General features: G+C 52.7%; 6 non-coding genes across 6 annotated transcripts; 3 read left to right on the top strand and 3 right to left on the bottom strand.

The window, feature by feature from the left end:
- The first annotated feature begins 1,895 nt into the window (after positions 1–1,895).
- Positions 1,896–1,967, top strand: TRNAE-UUC. The gene has a single exon. It is a non-coding gene; the product is annotated as a tRNA-Glu (tRNA).
- A 2,272-nt stretch (positions 1,968–4,239) lies between these two features.
- On the bottom strand, positions 4,240–4,310 carry TRNAG-CCC. The gene has a single exon. It is a non-coding gene; the product is annotated as a tRNA-Gly (tRNA).
- An 851-nt stretch (positions 4,311–5,161) lies between these two features.
- Positions 5,162–5,232, bottom strand: TRNAG-CCC. Its single transcript has one exon. It is a non-coding gene; the product is annotated as a tRNA-Gly (tRNA).
- A 1,684-nt stretch (positions 5,233–6,916) lies between these two features.
- TRNAG-CCC lies at positions 6,917–6,987 on the top strand. Its single transcript has one exon. It is a non-coding gene; the product is annotated as a tRNA-Gly (tRNA).
- Positions 6,988–9,259: 2,272 nt separating this feature from the next.
- TRNAE-UUC lies at positions 9,260–9,331 on the bottom strand. The gene has a single exon. It is a non-coding gene; the product is annotated as a tRNA-Glu (tRNA).
- Positions 9,332–15,514: 6,183 nt separating this feature from the next.
- TRNAN-GUU lies at positions 15,515–15,588 on the top strand. Its single transcript has one exon. It is a non-coding gene; the product is annotated as a tRNA-Asn (tRNA).
- Positions 15,589–15,823: the final 235 nt, after the last annotated feature.

The raw sequence follows: 15,823 nt of genomic DNA, 5'->3' as shown, positions 1-15,823 counted from the left end.
TAGATGAGCAGGGGGCTGAGTTGAAAACACCGCTGCACCCTGACCAGGACAGTCATCTGCCCAAATTCAGAGGCCAGGAACAGGAGACACTGGGCACATTGCTGGTTCTCTCTGGGCTCCCACCCTCACTACCTGCCCACACTGTGACACTAGGCCCTGTGTGGAGACATCTTTTACTTTGTAAGACTGGGGGAAGGGGGATGGAAAGTTTCCACTGGCGTCTAGATGGAGGAAGGGTGAGAGGGGAGGTCTCTAAATATGCTTCGGTCCTCAGGCAGACCGCTATCCCATGAAGAATGATCCCATCCAAAATATCAACACTGCAGAAGTTGAGAAACCCTGGTGTAGATCAATATCCACATACTTGAGAGTCGAGAAAACACCAATTCCTGAGTAACTGGATGTGGGGTCTGAGGAAAACTGGTGGCAGAGAAAACTACAAGATTTTTGACCTGTGTATAGAGAAGGATGGAGTTGGCATGGACTAAGGTGGGAAAACTATAGGTGCAGCAGGTTGTAGGGGGAACTCATCCTCTGGGATTTTTCCCAGCAAGAACACTGGAGTGGGTTGCCAACTCTTTCTCCAGGCAGTCTTCCTGGGTACAGGAATCAAACCCATGCCGCCTGTGTCTTCAACATTGCAGGCAAATTGTTTACCCACTGAGGCATCAGGGAACCCTGTAGTGGGGAAGATCTGTTTTCAAATGGCACTCGGGTCCTCCAGCCCATTGCACGGAAGAGCCAAGCAACTGACCACGTGGTGGCAAAGGAAAGTACCCCTTTCACTGCAGGGTTCTCAGCAAGGAGAACAGGCCGCTGATGCTCAAAAGACCCCAAGTCACGGATGGCTTTCAGGCAAGTGTCAATACAGACAGTGTGGAGGAGAGGGTGCCAGGGTGTCTGATCAGCTCCCTGATCAGACTGTAGTCCTCTGACTGCTTGATGGTGAGGTAGCAAGGTGAAGTTTCTGGAATCAACATCATCATAATGACCCTCTAACCTCTACTGGGTCTATGTGCTTGTTGTGGTCAGCAGTTTCCATCTGGGTTCTGTGAAAACAACCTCAGAACAGGCATCAAACATTGTCATCTATGTCCTAAAGGGAGAAACTTCAGGTCCTGTGATGCTGCTATGTGACTCATTTATTGTGAAAATTGTTAGCAGTCCTCCTACCCGACTGCTGCTCTTTGTCTCTGCATGTTCTCACTCCTCTCAAAACTAATTCTTGAGCCAGACTTCTGGCAACTCAGGGATGGCTCAGGAGACAGGAATTTTTCTCCACGAGGAACTGGGGAACACTGAGGTATGGGTGAACCGAGAAAGCCATTTCAGGGATTGCTGGACTTTGGACCCAGACTCCAGATCGCAGTCTTTGAGCCAGACTCCCGAGAGCTTTCCGTTCAAGCCCTCTCCGTTGCTGCACCCGCCCGAGTCCTTCTGGACCTTGGAGATGCGGGCTCTCCGTGAGCGGTCCCTGTCCCGGGCACAACGCCTCCCGCCTCCTCCGGGCCCCTGGCCGCCGCTCCAGCTCCCCGGGCCCCAGCGACCTTCTATGCTATTCACTCCCGGGCACCTCGCTAAGGCGGGTCACCAGTCCAGTTCTGAGGTGCGGCCGGAATGAGGCAACTTGCTCCTGACTTGGGGACCAGGCGGGACTCGGGGGCGCTGGGTGCCTCACCGGCAGGTGCCTTTTCTGGGGGAAGAAGGGAAGGGATGGCCTTTGGAAAGGATTTCTGGAAGTGAGGGCGAAGGCTCAAGACCTTGGAGAAGGCGCAAGACCTCCCCCGGGGAGAAAGGAAAACGGTGATTGTAGTCAGAGCCAAGGTGCTCGCTTCAGCAGCACATATACTAAAAATAATAGTCAGAGGCAAGAAGAAGGGTGTCTGCGCCGGGCCTCCCTGGTGGTCTAGTGGCTAGGATTCGGCGCTTTCACCGCCGCGGCCCGGGTTCGATTCCCGGTCAGGGAAGCCTTTTGTGCATCCCCTGATTCACCGTATCGAGAAAAACTACAGTCGCGGATCCTCTCACCAGATGAAAGCAGCTTGTCAATTATGCGAGTGGAGTCGGTAGATAAGACGCTGCTGGGTCGGAGGGTCGGGCGGAGTGGGCAGTCGGCGCCGTTCCTTGAACAGCTTTGCGGAGCGCGGTTTGGGAGAAGAGCGCGGGCCGGGGGGAGAGCAGCGTGTTGACCGTGAGTATCGGTGGAGGGATGGGAGGCTGCACCGTGCCTGCGGGCGGTGGGCTCACACTTAACCGGGCACCGGAGAGACTGTGGCTACGAAGGTAGTCCTTCTCAGAATGAGGCTCGTCTATTGCACTCGGGACCTCCAGATGCCGGGATCTCCTCTACTGCGAACCGCCTTCGTGCTCTCCGCCGATATCCCGCGGTTCATGACAGGCGACATGTCTTCCGTGGTGCCTCGCTGTGCTCCGCTCCCCAGATCCAGAGCGGGAGGCTCACCCCCAGCCAGCGCGCCGCTGCTTGGAAATAGGGTCTGCACCCCCATCTGCCCGCTTTCCTATTTCGTGACCAAAGCGTCTGGATGTGTCCTGCGTCTTGAGGCACGCCTCCGGTCTGTCCGCAAGTGCCAGACGTGCCTTCTCCCGCAGCCTGCAGCCGGCCACGCGCTTGTGGGTGCGCGCGCCTGGGCCCCACCCGCCGGGCTCCGCACTGGAACGGGCGGTCCCTGCAGGCTGGCCCGGAGGGCATCTGCCGGGGAAAGGCCGCGCGGCCCCGGTGCCGGGAAAGCGCGGGAGCATCGCTCGGAAGCCTCGCGCTCCACAGTCCCTTTGGGGCCAGGTCAGAAGGAGGCACCCCTTCCAGGAATGCGGAGGTCCGAGACCTCCCTCCGCCAGGAGGCTCCCGGGGCCGGCGCGCAGTATCCCTGGCCCGGCCTAGCCAACTCCCCACCGGCTAGCCCACCCCCCTTCTCCTCTTCCACCCCAGCCGTGTTCCTGCGGAGAGTCAGCGCTCCCTCCACGAGCCCCTCGCCCGTCGGCCGCGCAACCCCCAGATATCACCTAGCCGCCTCTCCGGTGCCTGCGGAGGGACTTGGATCTCTATTTTCCTACAACCGGAGGAGCGAGAACGTGCGGACTCAGGCGGCAACCCGTTCCCTTGCCGGCTCTCTGCGCTCTGCCCATCGAGGGGCCTAGCTCAGGACCCTGGGTCTTCCGCGGTCCAGGGAGCCGGCCACGCTGGGCCGGCTCTCCCACTGCTCCTCAAGAAAGAGCAGCAATGTCCTGCGGGGTCCAGAAGAGGCACCCGGGAAATCATCCAGCACAAGCCGGGACACTGCGCAATGGAGCCCTTCGGAGCAACGCTTCGGTCGGCGCGTCCTTCCCTCCGAGGGCTTCGGGCAGACAAGAATCACCCAGGACGATGAGCTCTCCACTGTCCTGAGACCAGAGGAAAGGAGGGCATCTTCCAGGAGAGCAGCAGCACTGAAGCCTGTGGTCGCAGAGAGGCTTCCGGAGCCAGAGCGCCCTCCCGCCAGCAGAGCTATCCCCGGGCTGTAGAATCTCACCCGCCGAGTCCGCCTCCTCCCCTGCCCCTCCTTCTACACCTTCCCGCGTCTCCTACCCCCTCCGCCCGTCTTCGTTTTCTACCTTGGTGGTCTTCGAGTGCCTCGGGACCTCTCACCTCCGCCACAGATTGCTTATTTCCGGCAGTTCTAAGCTTCAAATAAGGAAATGTATGTAAGAGGGCAACGAACGCTCAACAATGGTGACCCCCCCCCCCCCAACTTTTTTTAAAATCAGTAACATTATCTGAATTATCAGGATTGCCTCGTTTGTAACAATTACATTTTCATTGTCGGAATATACTGATGGACATTTAAACCTTACATGTTGAGTAATGAATCGGTTCTGCTATTTTCTTATGAATAATGATGTGCAGAAGAATATTTTTACACATACATCCTTGGCAATTCTGCAGGATAGAGACCGTTCTTTTATTTATCAGAGGACACTTGCAGGTAGAAAGACAGAAACTGGCCAGCGAAGTGGTGACTGGGAGGCACGCCAAGTGCTGCTCCCTCACAGCCCTGGGGCTCTGGGACAGTCCAGTCCCAGTTCCCACGACTCCTTAAGTATCTTCTGCTCAGGGCTGCCTTCGGATTACAGTCCCTTTTCTTACTCCTTGTCGGTAGAACCACGACCTAACTGGACTTGGCGCGGGGAGCAGGCAAAACCACGCAGTGAAAAGTCTGGGATGAAAAACTAAGACGAGCACGTTGCATTGGCCGGGAATCGAACCCGGGTCTCCCGCGTGGGAGGCGAGAATTCTACCACTGAACCACCAATGCCCCGCTTGTTATGCTTTCTGAGGGCTTTCCCGGAAAGAATTTCCAAAGCGACTGCAACACCCTCGACAGGGAAACGCTTACACCGCTCTGTCCAGTATAACCAACAGAGAATGCCTAACCAACCAGGTGGTGTGTGTGTGTGTGTGTGTGTGTGTGTGTGTGTGTGTGTGTGTGTGTGTGTGTGTGTGTGTGTGTGTGTTTTCCCTTCAGTTTTTCTCTGCCTCTCTATGGAAGAGGCCTGTTCCCCCGCCCCGCCCCCCCAAAAAAGTCCTTCCTGAGCCACTTTCTGAGGAGACCTAGTCCAGCTCAAAAGGTGGTTCAGTGGTAGAATTGTCGCCTCCTGCACTGCAGGCCTGGGTTCGATTCCTAGACAATACACAATACACGTGGGTTTTCTGGCCTGCTCTCCCAAAACTTAGGTTTCCACCAGCATCTAAGGTCGTAAAGAGAGAACAGCAACAGGTACCCGCTCACCGTACGTTTTAGAAAGTGCTCTCGACATCAGGAATTTTGCAGCCCTCACATACTTTTAAGCTCCAGGTGTGTTTGCTGAACCCCTGCATTTTGGAAGATTTCAAACTAAAACCGTTGTTACTTTTATCCTGTCTTCTAGAAATGAAGATCACTGAAAGACAGTAGCTGTAGCAGGAGAGGTGTTAGGGGTCCAGGGAGAAGGATACTTTGTCGGAGCAATTCCTTCAGAGACACAAGAAGCTGAGGAATGGAGCCTCAGACCTTCCTGGTGAGGTAGATCCGAGTTCTCAGGTCTTGGTAAAATTCCAGGTAGGAAACGACTTGTCTAGCCTAAGGATATTGGCCATAGAAAAGAGGAGAGCGGATCAAAAAGTATGTGCATTGGCCGGGAATCGAACCCGGGTCTCCCGCGTGGGAGGCGAGAATTCTACCACTGAACCACCAATGCGTTGGCTTTTTGGGGTGCACTAGGTCTCCGCAGAAAGTGGCTCAGGAAGGACTTCTTTTTTTTTTTTTTGGAACAGGCCTGTTCGGTAGAGGGGCAGAGAAAAACTGAAGGAAAAAAACAAAAAACACCCAGTTAGTTAGGCATTCTCTGTTGGTTATACTGGACATAAACTTTGGTGCCAGGAGGATGAGAGTTTATAAAAAGAGACTAACAAGATCTGGTTTGGACAACAGGGTGGCCGGTGGTGAGGGTAAACACACCAGGTAAGGGTGGGAATGGATTTGGGTGTGTACTGGTGATTGACGGAAACACTGGGAGACAGTGCCCACTACTCTTAGGAAGATGCTGTGCCTGGGTCTGCTCCTAGAGGGCTGAAGCAGAGGGTGGTGTATGTGATGCTGAAAGGGAACTAGATGGTGTGTTGCATTTGAGCATTTGTGACTCTCAGACGTATAGGAGGCATTGACTTGTGAAGTAGGAGTTGTGAGTTGAAAGTGCAGGTTTGCAGTTTAGAAAGAGGTGCGGGAATACAAGTAGATCTGGTTGATGTGGGTGGTAAATGAAAGCGTGTTGGCCAGAGGTGGTGTGAACCCTGGTGTTGGACAGAGGGCAGACAGAGCCAAAGTTCTTCAAGGTTGAGGTGATGGTCAGTTTCCTTGTTGAGCTCAAGTTTATGACTCAGCCTCCACCTAGCTTGCTTTCTCAGCAAGAGAACCATAACCGCGTATCTGCAGCTCCTATCTTTCAAAAAGTCATAATGATTCCTAAGTCCCAACATGTGGGGGAGTCCCCACACCAGGTTCCTTTCTTCAGTGTAAATAACTCAGGGAAAATTAGGGAAAGACATCACTCTGTACTTCAGTCTCATCAGAGGACCTATATGTTAACATTTCACCCGTCAATACTTTTCTAGAGTTTAGTCTGTTCCTTATACAACCAAGACACCAAAGCCTACGAATGCCCCATATGCATCTCAGAGTCACAAATGCTAAAACTCAGCACAACACAGACTCCAGTTTAGGAGATGAGATTCTTCCATTTAATCAAACATTGGTTACAAACAGTATTAATTAATCTCTAAATAGTTATGACATTTCACCTATCCATCGAAATGCTTTGAACACCTCAGAAACCTGACACATACTATTGTTGTAATGCTTACAAGACTGCCTCACTTGTTTATACCGAAAAACGGTGTATTTCTTCATTATCTCTATTTAGATTCTGGCCCTTTCCGTCCTCTAATTACAGTCTGATTCTGCCTCTGTTTCTTATTTCATACCTGGATTAGAATTTCACTTGCCTAACCTAGCCAGTTGGATAATTTTCTCAGACCCTCTAAGAGTCTGAGGTTGCCAGTTGAAGGTGTAGGGTCATAAACAAGGGATCTGGCTGGATTTCCGATGTTTCTTCTGCAGGGGTCTGTGGTATGGTCATAAAGAGCCTTTTTCAGAGTTGTGGCCTGAGCTGATAACGCCGATATTTTGATATTTTCATTTGAATGTTCCCAATTTACGCTGTTGCCTGATTGTAGCCCTTCTTGGCGAGCCTTTGCCTCGAGTGCCTGTCAGTCTGTGAACTCTGTCTTCCAAACAGAGCGGTGTAAGCCTGTTTCGCCGCCGAGGGTGTCGCAGTCGCTTTGGAGATTCCTTCCCCAGGGCCGTCAGAAAGCTAGACAACCGAGGCATTGGTGGTTCAGTGGTAGAATTCTCGCCTCCCACGCGGGAGACCCGGGTTCGATTCCCGGCCAATGCAACGTGCTCGTCTTAGTTTTTCATCCCAGACTTTTCACTGCGTGGTTTTGCCTGCTCCCCGCGCCAAGTCCAGTTAGGTCGTGGTTCTACCGACAAGGAGTAAGAAAAGGGACTGTAATCCGAAGGCAGCCCTGAGCAGAAGATACTTAAGGAGTCGTGGGAACTGGGACTGGACTGTCCCAGAGCCCCAGGGCTGTGAGGGAGCAGCACTTGGCGTGCCTCCCAGTCACCACTTCGCTGGCCAGTTTCTGTCTTTCTACCTGCAAGTGTCCTCTGATAAATAAAAGAACGGTCTCTATCCTGCAGAATTGCCAAGGATGTATGTGTAAAAATATTCTTCTGCACATCATTATTCATAAGAAAATAGCAGAACCGATTCATTACTCAACATGTAAGGTTTAAATGTCCATCAGTATATTCCGACAATGAAAATGTAATTGTTACAAACGAGGCAATCCTGATAATTCAGATAATGTTACTGATTTTAAAAAAAGTTGGGGGGGGGGTGGTCACCATTGTTGAGCGTTCGTTGCCCTCTTACATACATTTCCTTATTTGAAGCTTAGAACTGCCGGAAATAAGCAATCTGTGGCGGAGGTGAGAGGTCCCGAGGCACTCGAAGACCACCAAGGTAGAAAACGAAGACGGGCGGAGGGGGTAGGAGACGCGGGAAGGTGTAGAAGGAGGGGCAGGGGAGGAGGCGGACTCGGCGGGTGAGATTCTACAGCCCGGGGATAGCTCTGCTGGCGGGAGGGCGCTCTGGCTCCGGAAGCCTCTCTGCGACCACAGGCTTCAGTGCTGCTGCTCTCCTGGAAGATGCCCTCCTTTCCTCTGGTCTCAGGACAGTGGAGAGCTCATCGTCCTGGGTGATTCTTGTCTGCCCGAAGCCCTCGGAGGGAAGGACGCGCCGACCGAAGCGTTGCTCCGAAGGGCTCCATTGCGCAGTGTCCCGGCTTGTGCTGGATGATTTCCCGGGTGCCTCTTCTGGACCCCGCAGGACATTGCTGCTCTTTCTTGAGGAGCAGTGGGAGAGCCGGCCCAGCGTGGCCGGCTCCCTGGACCGCGGAAGACCCAGGGTCCTGAGCTAGGCCCCTCGATGGGCAGAGCGCAGAGAGCCGGCAAGGGAACGGGTTGCCGCCTGAGTCCGCACGTTCTCGCTCCTCCGGTTGTAGGAAAATAGAGATCCAAGTCCCTCCGCAGGCACCGGAGAGGCGGCTAGGTGATATCTGGGGGTTGCGCGGCCGACGGGCGAGGGGCTCGTGGAGGGAGCGCTGACTCTCCGCAGGAACACGGCTGGGGTGGAAGAGGAGAAGGGGGGTGGGCTAGCCGGTGGGGAGTTGGCTAGGCCGGGCCAGGGATACTGCGCGCCGGCCCCGGGAGCCTCCTGGCGGAGGGAGGTCTCGGACCTCCGCATTCCTGGAAGGGGTGCCTCCTTCTGACCTGGCCCCAAAGGGACTGTGGAGCGCGAGGCTTCCGAGCGATGCTCCCGCGCTTTCCCGGCACCGGGGCCGCGCGGCCTTTCCCCGGCAGATGCCCTCCGGGCCAGCCTGCAGGGACCGCCCGTTCCAGTGCGGAGCCCGGCGGGTGGGGCCCAGGCGCGCGCACCCACAAGCGCGTGGCCGGCTGCAGGCTGCGGGAGAAGGCACGTCTGGCACTTGCGGACAGACCGGAGGCGTGCCTCAAGACGCAGGACACATCCAGACGCTTTGGTCACGAAATAGGAAAGCGGGCAGATGGGGGTGCAGACCCTATTTCCAAGCAGCGGCGCGCTGGCTGGGGGTGAGCCTCCCGCTCTGGATCTGGGGAGCGGAGCACAGCGAGGCACCACGGAAGACATGTCGCCTGTCATGAACCGCGGGATATCGGCGGAGAGCACGAAGGCGGTTCGCAGTAGAGGAGATCCCGGCATCTGGAGGTCCCGAGTGCAATAGACGAGCCTCATTCTGAGAAGGACTACCTTCGTAGCCACAGTCTCTCCGGTGCCCGGTTAAGTGTGAGCCCACCGCCCGCAGGCACGGTGCAGCCTCCCATCCCTCCACCGATACTCACGGTCAACACCCTGCTCTCCCCCCGGCCCGCGCTCTTCTCCCAAACCGCACTCCGCAAAGCTGTTCAAGGAACGGCGCCGACTGCCCACTCCGCCCGACCCTCCGACCCAGCAGCGTCTTATCTACCGACTCCACTCGCATAATTGACAAGCTGCTTTCATCTGGTGAGAGGATCCGCGACTGTAGTTTTTCTCGATACGGTGAATCAGGGGATGCACAAAAGGCTTCCCTGACCGGGAATCGAACCCGGGCCGCGGCGGTGAAAGCGCCGAATCCTAGCCACTAGACCACCAGGGAGGCCCGGCGCAGACACCCTTCTTCTTGCCTCTGACTATTATTTTTAGTATATGTGCTGCTGAAGCGAGCACCTTGGCTCTGACTACAATCACCGTTTTCCTTTCTCCCCGGGGGAGGTCTTGCGCCTTCTCCAAGGTCTTGAGCCTTCGCCCTCACTTCCAGAAATCCTTTCCAAAGGCCATCCCTTCCCTTCTTCCCCCAGAAAAGGCACCTGCCGGTGAGGCACCCAGCGCCCCCGAGTCCCGCCTGGTCCCCAAGTCAGGAGCAAGTTGCCTCATTCCGGCCGCACCTCAGAACTGGACTGGTGACCCGCCTTAGCGAGGTGCCCGGGAGTGAATAGCATAGAAGGTCGCTGGGGCCCGGGGAGCTGGAGCGGCGGCCAGGGGCCCGGAGGAGGCGGGAGGCGTTGTGCCCGGGACAGGGACCGCTCACGGAGAGCCCGCATCTCCAAGGTCCAGAAGGACTCGGGCGGGTGCAGCAACGGAGAGGGCTTGAACGGAAAGCTCTCGGGAGTCTGGCTCAAAGACTGCGATCTGGAGTCTGGGTCCAAAGTCCAGCAATCCCTGAAATGGCTTTCTCGGTTCACCCATACCTCAGTGTTCCCCAGTTCCTCGTGGAGAAAAATTCCTGTCTCCTGAGCCATCCCTGAGTTGCCAGAAGTCTGGCTCAAGAATTAGTTTTGAGAGGAGTGAGAACATGCAGAGACAAAGAGCAGCAGTCGGGTAGGAGGACTGCTAACAATTTTCACAATAAATGAGTCACATAGCAGCATCACAGGACCTGAAGTTTCTCCCTTTAGGACATAGATGACAATGTTTGATGCCTGTTCTGAGGTTGTTTTCACAGAACCCAGATGGAAACTGCTGACCACAACAAGCACATAGACCCAGTAGAGGTTAGAGGGTCATTATGATGATGTTGATTCCAGAAACTTCACCTTGCTACCTCACCATCAAGCAGTCAGAGGACTACAGTCTGATCAGGGAGCTGATCAGACACCCTGGCACCCTCTCCTCCACACTGTCTGTATTGACACTTGCCTGAAAGCCATCCGTGACTTGGGGTCTTTTGAGCATCAGCGGCCTGTTCTCCTTGCTGAGAACCCTGCAGTGAAAGGGGTACTTTCCTTTGCCACCACGTGGTCAGTTGCTTGGCTCTTCCGTGCAATGGGCTGGAGGACCCGAGTGCCATTTGAAAACAGATCTTCCCCACTACAGGGTTCCCTGATGCCTCAGTGGGTAAACAATTTGCCTGCAATGTTGAAGACACAGGCGGCATGGGTTTGATTCCTGTACCCAGGAAGACTGCCTGGAGAAAGAGTTGGCAACCCACTCCAGTGTTCTTGCTGGGAAAAATCCCAGAGGATGAGTTCCCCCTACAACCTGCTGCACCTATAGTTTTCCCACCTTAGTCCATGCCAACTCCATCCTTCTCTATACACAGGTCAAAAATCTTGTAGTTTTCTCTGCCACCAGTTTTCCTCAGACCCCACATCCAGTTACTCAGGAATTGGTGTTTTCTCGACTCTCAAGTATGTGGATATTGATCTACACCAGGGTTTCTCAACTTCTGCAGTGTTGATATTTTGGATGGGATCATTCTTCATGGGATAGCGGTCTGCCTGAGGACCGAAGCATATTTAGAGACCTCCCCTCTCACCCTTCCTCCATCTAGACGCCAGTGGAAACTTTCCATCCCCCTTCCCCCAGTCTTACAAAGTAAAAGATGTCTCCACACAGGGCCTAGTGTCACAGTGTGGGCAGGTAGTGAGGGTGGGAGCCCAGAGAGAACCAGCAATGTGCCCAGTGTCTCCTGTTCCTGGCCTCTGAATTTGGGCAGATGACTGTCCTGGTCAGGGTGCAGCGGTGTTTTCAACTCAGCCCCCTGCTCATCTAGACGTTAGGATTGAAGTTTTTGATCTCTAGATCCTGGGGTTTTCTGCCATGAAGACTTTTCTTTGTCTCCATCCTTGAAATCAACCTCTTTGAGCCTGCCTGCCAAGTGCAGCCAGATGTCGGGTCTGCTCAATGAGGGTCCTCTCGCCCCCATCTGGAATTTCAGGTCTCTTTGAGTTCAGCCTGCAGAGAAGCTTTGGGGCCACTTTATTTGGGCTGCCCTAGGCTTCCCTGAGGAGGAGGTGCACAGGGATGAATAGGGTTTAAATGTGGTGTCCGACATGTGGGGCGACACTTCCAGCCTCCTGCTTTGCAGCCTCTGGTCTCTCAGGGGTCCCGCCCATTGGGAGTTGATACTGGGTCAGCCTGAGCTCCTGAGACACCCAAACCAGGAGTGACATTTAGGGGAAACCAGATACCCACTTCAGTCCTGTCCCCAAGGGACCCCAAAAGTGTCCTGACTGAGAAAGAAAGGCAGTGAATCCTCTCTTTTTGGGTAGGCAGAAGAGAGATCAAAGGGAAAGTGAAGAAAAATCCTATGAGGTTTCAGGATCTAGAGTTACCATTGAAGTCCACCACCTCTGAAACATCCCCCTGGCTGGTGAAGGGCAATGGAGTCCCCTTGTCCAGTCTACCCAAGTAGACAAAGCAGACAAGTATGGCCTGGGTACCAGTGAGTAGGCAATCCCCAGTCTTTCCACTTGGTAGTATTTGAACTTCCCTAGGCACAATTTCCTCTTCATCAAAGGACTAAAAACTGAGCTGACTTCCCGCTGCCTCCTCACCTCCTTCACCACCACCACCCCTCAACCTACCTGCCCCATCATCTGGAAGTGCAGAGTGCTTTGACACGTTCCTGCAGGTTCTTCAGCGCTGCAGGTAACTGGGACTTTGTTCTCCAAAGAGGGAGCAATAGAGGGTCTTTGGCCACAAGGGGGCAGCCAGTACATGTGAGGGAGGGCCTGTGTCCCAAAGGGAAAGCAGAAGAGGAAGTAACATATCTTGGCCTGGGTGATGGTTACATGAGTTATTACATGTTGTAAAATGTATCATTTGGTGTGGAAATGAACAGAACAGGAAAACTTGTTGCTCTATCTGACTAGAAGAGTTACCACGACCCCCTATAGACCAACAAAGTGCAAGTGGCATCAAAGTACAGAATTACAAAATGGACTGAGTTGACGGACTTGAAACTGACCCATAGCTCAGGAAGTGAATGGATTTTCAAGAAAAGCAGTTCAATGGGGAAAGGAAATCGGTTCAATATTGGGGACAGGGCAGTTTATTTCTGTCTCACAGACAAGGATTAGTCTGAGGTGCATCGTAGACCAAGACATAGAAGGCATTTTGAGGATACTTCGTGATTTGGTGGTAGGCAAAGATTTATTAACCAGGACACAAAGAATATAAAACAAAGACAAATGATACATTAGATATCATCAATGTTAACCATGTCTTCTCAGCCAAAGATGCCACTGAAGTGGAAAAGCAAGCTACAGACAAGAAGAAAATATTTACAAAACATAGCTTACAACCCCACCTCCCCATTATTATAATGTATAATGTCCTTCTCCAACTCAATAATAATTTTTTTAAAAAGAACAATCAACCAACTTTTTTTTTTCAGATGGGTAAAAGATATGAACAGGTACTTCAGAAGATACGCACATGGCCAATAAAGGATACAAGGAGTGCTCATTATTTGTAGCTGCCAGAGAAAAGGACATCAAAACCACATTGAGATACCACTACTCTTTTAGTAGCATGGCTAAAATTATAAGGAGGAGAAACACCAACAATATTGCAAAGAAATGGAATAACCACAACTCTCATTCATATTGTTGGGGGTAATATAAAATGGTACAACTGCTCTGGTAAAAGCTTTAATGTTTCATGACATTGAGTATATACTACTCTTTGGTACCAGCAATATTGCCTATTAACCTAGGTTTTTTTCCAAGAGAAATGAAAACCTATGTCTACAAAATCTCTTGTGAAGAGAATGTTCAAAGCAGCTTCATTCACAATAGCCAATACTGGAAACAGCTCAAATGTTCTCTATCGAGTGAATGGTAAACAGACTGTGCTGTGTTACTGCCATGGAACATATCTCAACAATGAAAGAGAAATGAAATCTGCCTGACTCAACAATGGATAAAGTCAGAGAGACTATGCAGATAAAGAGGTGTGAAAAAACAGTATTTGCACTATGATCCCATTTCCATGACATTCTAGAAGAGGCAAATATACAAATGAAAGGAGTCTGGACAGTAAATGTTAACAAATAAATCAGAGGCCAATGACAATGATTTTAATGATTCCTCATTGCTGATTGAGTAGTCACTAAATCCAGGCAAAGGGGAAAATAACAGTAGGGCTGAGAGTTCCCTTGCTGGCCCAGTCTGATAGACAAAAATATTGAGGCACTGTCAAAGTCCATATACAGCAGAAGTAAAACCACCAGGTCACCAAAACAGCAATTAGTAAAGGTTGACAGTGCCCAAAAAGATGGTTCAGGAAGAGGGAGTGTTCTAACAAATTATGGAAGGACGCTCAGAGGTGTCCTGGTATAAAGCAGCTTATACAGTGAGGAGGTAGTGGCTGTTTATTCTTCACCAATGATTAGTTGTATCAATAAATTACAGTCTTCCTTGTGATAGGGACTTGGTGAAAAGTGGTTGCTTTCTACCAATTTGGGCGAACAATTTTGTTTGGTTTGGTTTGGTTTGGTTTTCAGAGGCATAAACAAGAATGGCACAAGGTAGGTTTTGTTCATTTTGCAAAATAAGCAAAGGGAGCTTTTCCTCGCACAATTAAACAGTTTCCTTTACTCAGGGAATCTTCAAGTCTGATCTCCATTTGTGATTGACCCAAACTCCCTGCTTTGGGTCCTGCTCTCAGTATAGCTTTCCTGTCTGTTGCCAGCAAAGCTGTAGTCAGGCAGAAGAATCACATGTTCGCTGTTTCCACTAGTTGGTTGTCAGAGCAGAGGGTGCTGTAGTCACGGTTCTTCATCATTTATAAGCGGTGATTGTTAAGTTCCTCCCGTAGTCCCGTCCTGATGGATACCATTTATCTAGTGAGTGGCTGCCGACAGGCAGTTAAGATCCTTGAGGGTGTAAAACGAAGGGCACTAGAGAGGTCAGTATGATGACTGGCCAGGGAACAATGGCCAAGGATTGAAAACGTCCTCGGAGCAGGGATTCCCAGGAGCCCAGACGAAATCGGCAAAACAAGTCTAGGGAGGAGGAGTCGCTTATCTGACACAGATTTTATCGGGTCTTTCTCCTGCCCGTCTTGAGTAACAAAGAAACTAGGCGTTCCACCAAGTACAGCACAGGAGGCTCCTTGCTGGGCTCCCTATATCCACAGCAGCGCGGAAGGAGAAATCGCCGCCTTCAGTTTCCTTCTGCTCAGACCAGGGATGAGAACGTTGAGATGAGTACTCTGTGGGTTACAATTGTGCAAGTTTCCAGGCGAGGTAAAAAGGCGGCAGCCGTCAGGGGCGACGGGTGAGAGTGCCGTGACTCGGATTCGAACCGAGGTTGCTGCGGCCACAACGCAGAGTACTAACCACTATATGATCACGGCGCGCCACGGCTCCTGCTGCCGTCGCAGCCCTTGCTCTTACCAGGCGGACGTAAATTCATTCCAGTCACTGCGCTGTTGCTGGACGGCAACAGGTATTCATAGACTTTCTTCCATCCCCGCCCTGTTTTCCAGTCCCTTCCTCTCAATTTTGATACATGCTGACTAAATCAAAACAGAAGCCAAGTCTTGCCTCCCAGAATCAGGCACGTGCCTCTGCACAGACCTCCAGGGAAGTCTCCTCATCCTGGTCCCCACCTCGCCGGCTTCTTTCCCGGCTCGTCGCGTTCGTCCCTTCGGACCGACCCCCCGCACCCCCTGGTTCCGGCTCCCGCGCCAGCGACCGCGGACCAGCGCAGGGAGGGCAGCGCCCGCGAAGCAATCGGAGAGCCGTCACAGGGCCCACCGCGGGTTCAGCTTCCCTCGGGCCCCCCTCGGCTCAGGCCCGGGGCGTCTCGGGGGCGCTGCATCTGCGGCGGGTGAGGAGCCAGGCGCGGCGGGGACGAACCGCTGCCCTTCTGGCCTCGGAATCGCCCGACTGCCGTTTCCCCACGAGAAGCAACGCGGTGCGTCGAAGTCAGTTCTCGGGTTGTCCGAGGGTTTGAGAGGGTATAGCAGGCCGGGGAAAGGCGTGTGGCTCCGCCTGGGGTGGAACGGCTGTTTCTTCTCTACGGCTTTGAGAGGCACTGGACACTCGGTAGTCTCTGTGGCGCAATCGGTTAGCGCGTTCGGCTGTTAACCGAAAGGTTGGTGGTTCGAGCCCACCCAGGGACGCCTTTCGCTTTACACCTTTCTAAAACGTGAAAGCTTTTTGGTTCTTTCTTTTCTGCCCATCCTCTACTGTAAAGGCGGGAAAGGCTCCTTCACTCTTACCCTCTTGGCTCCTGTTTCCTGTCCACCTCACAGGGACATAAGGCGGGATCGGAAGGCCATCACCGAGCTGGATAGAACTCACCTGGAAAATATGTCCCCTGGACATTCCTGAGATGTCATAGTTACTTTCTGAATT

This window comes from Cervus elaphus, chromosome 20 (assembly GCF_910594005.1).
Source record: "Cervus elaphus chromosome 20, mCerEla1.1, whole genome shotgun sequence".
Lineage (NCBI taxonomy): Eukaryota > Metazoa > Chordata > Mammalia > Artiodactyla > Cervidae > Cervus > Cervus elaphus.
Note: the sequence above shows the minus strand (reverse complement) of the source record. Positions and strands in the feature narration are given on the sequence as shown.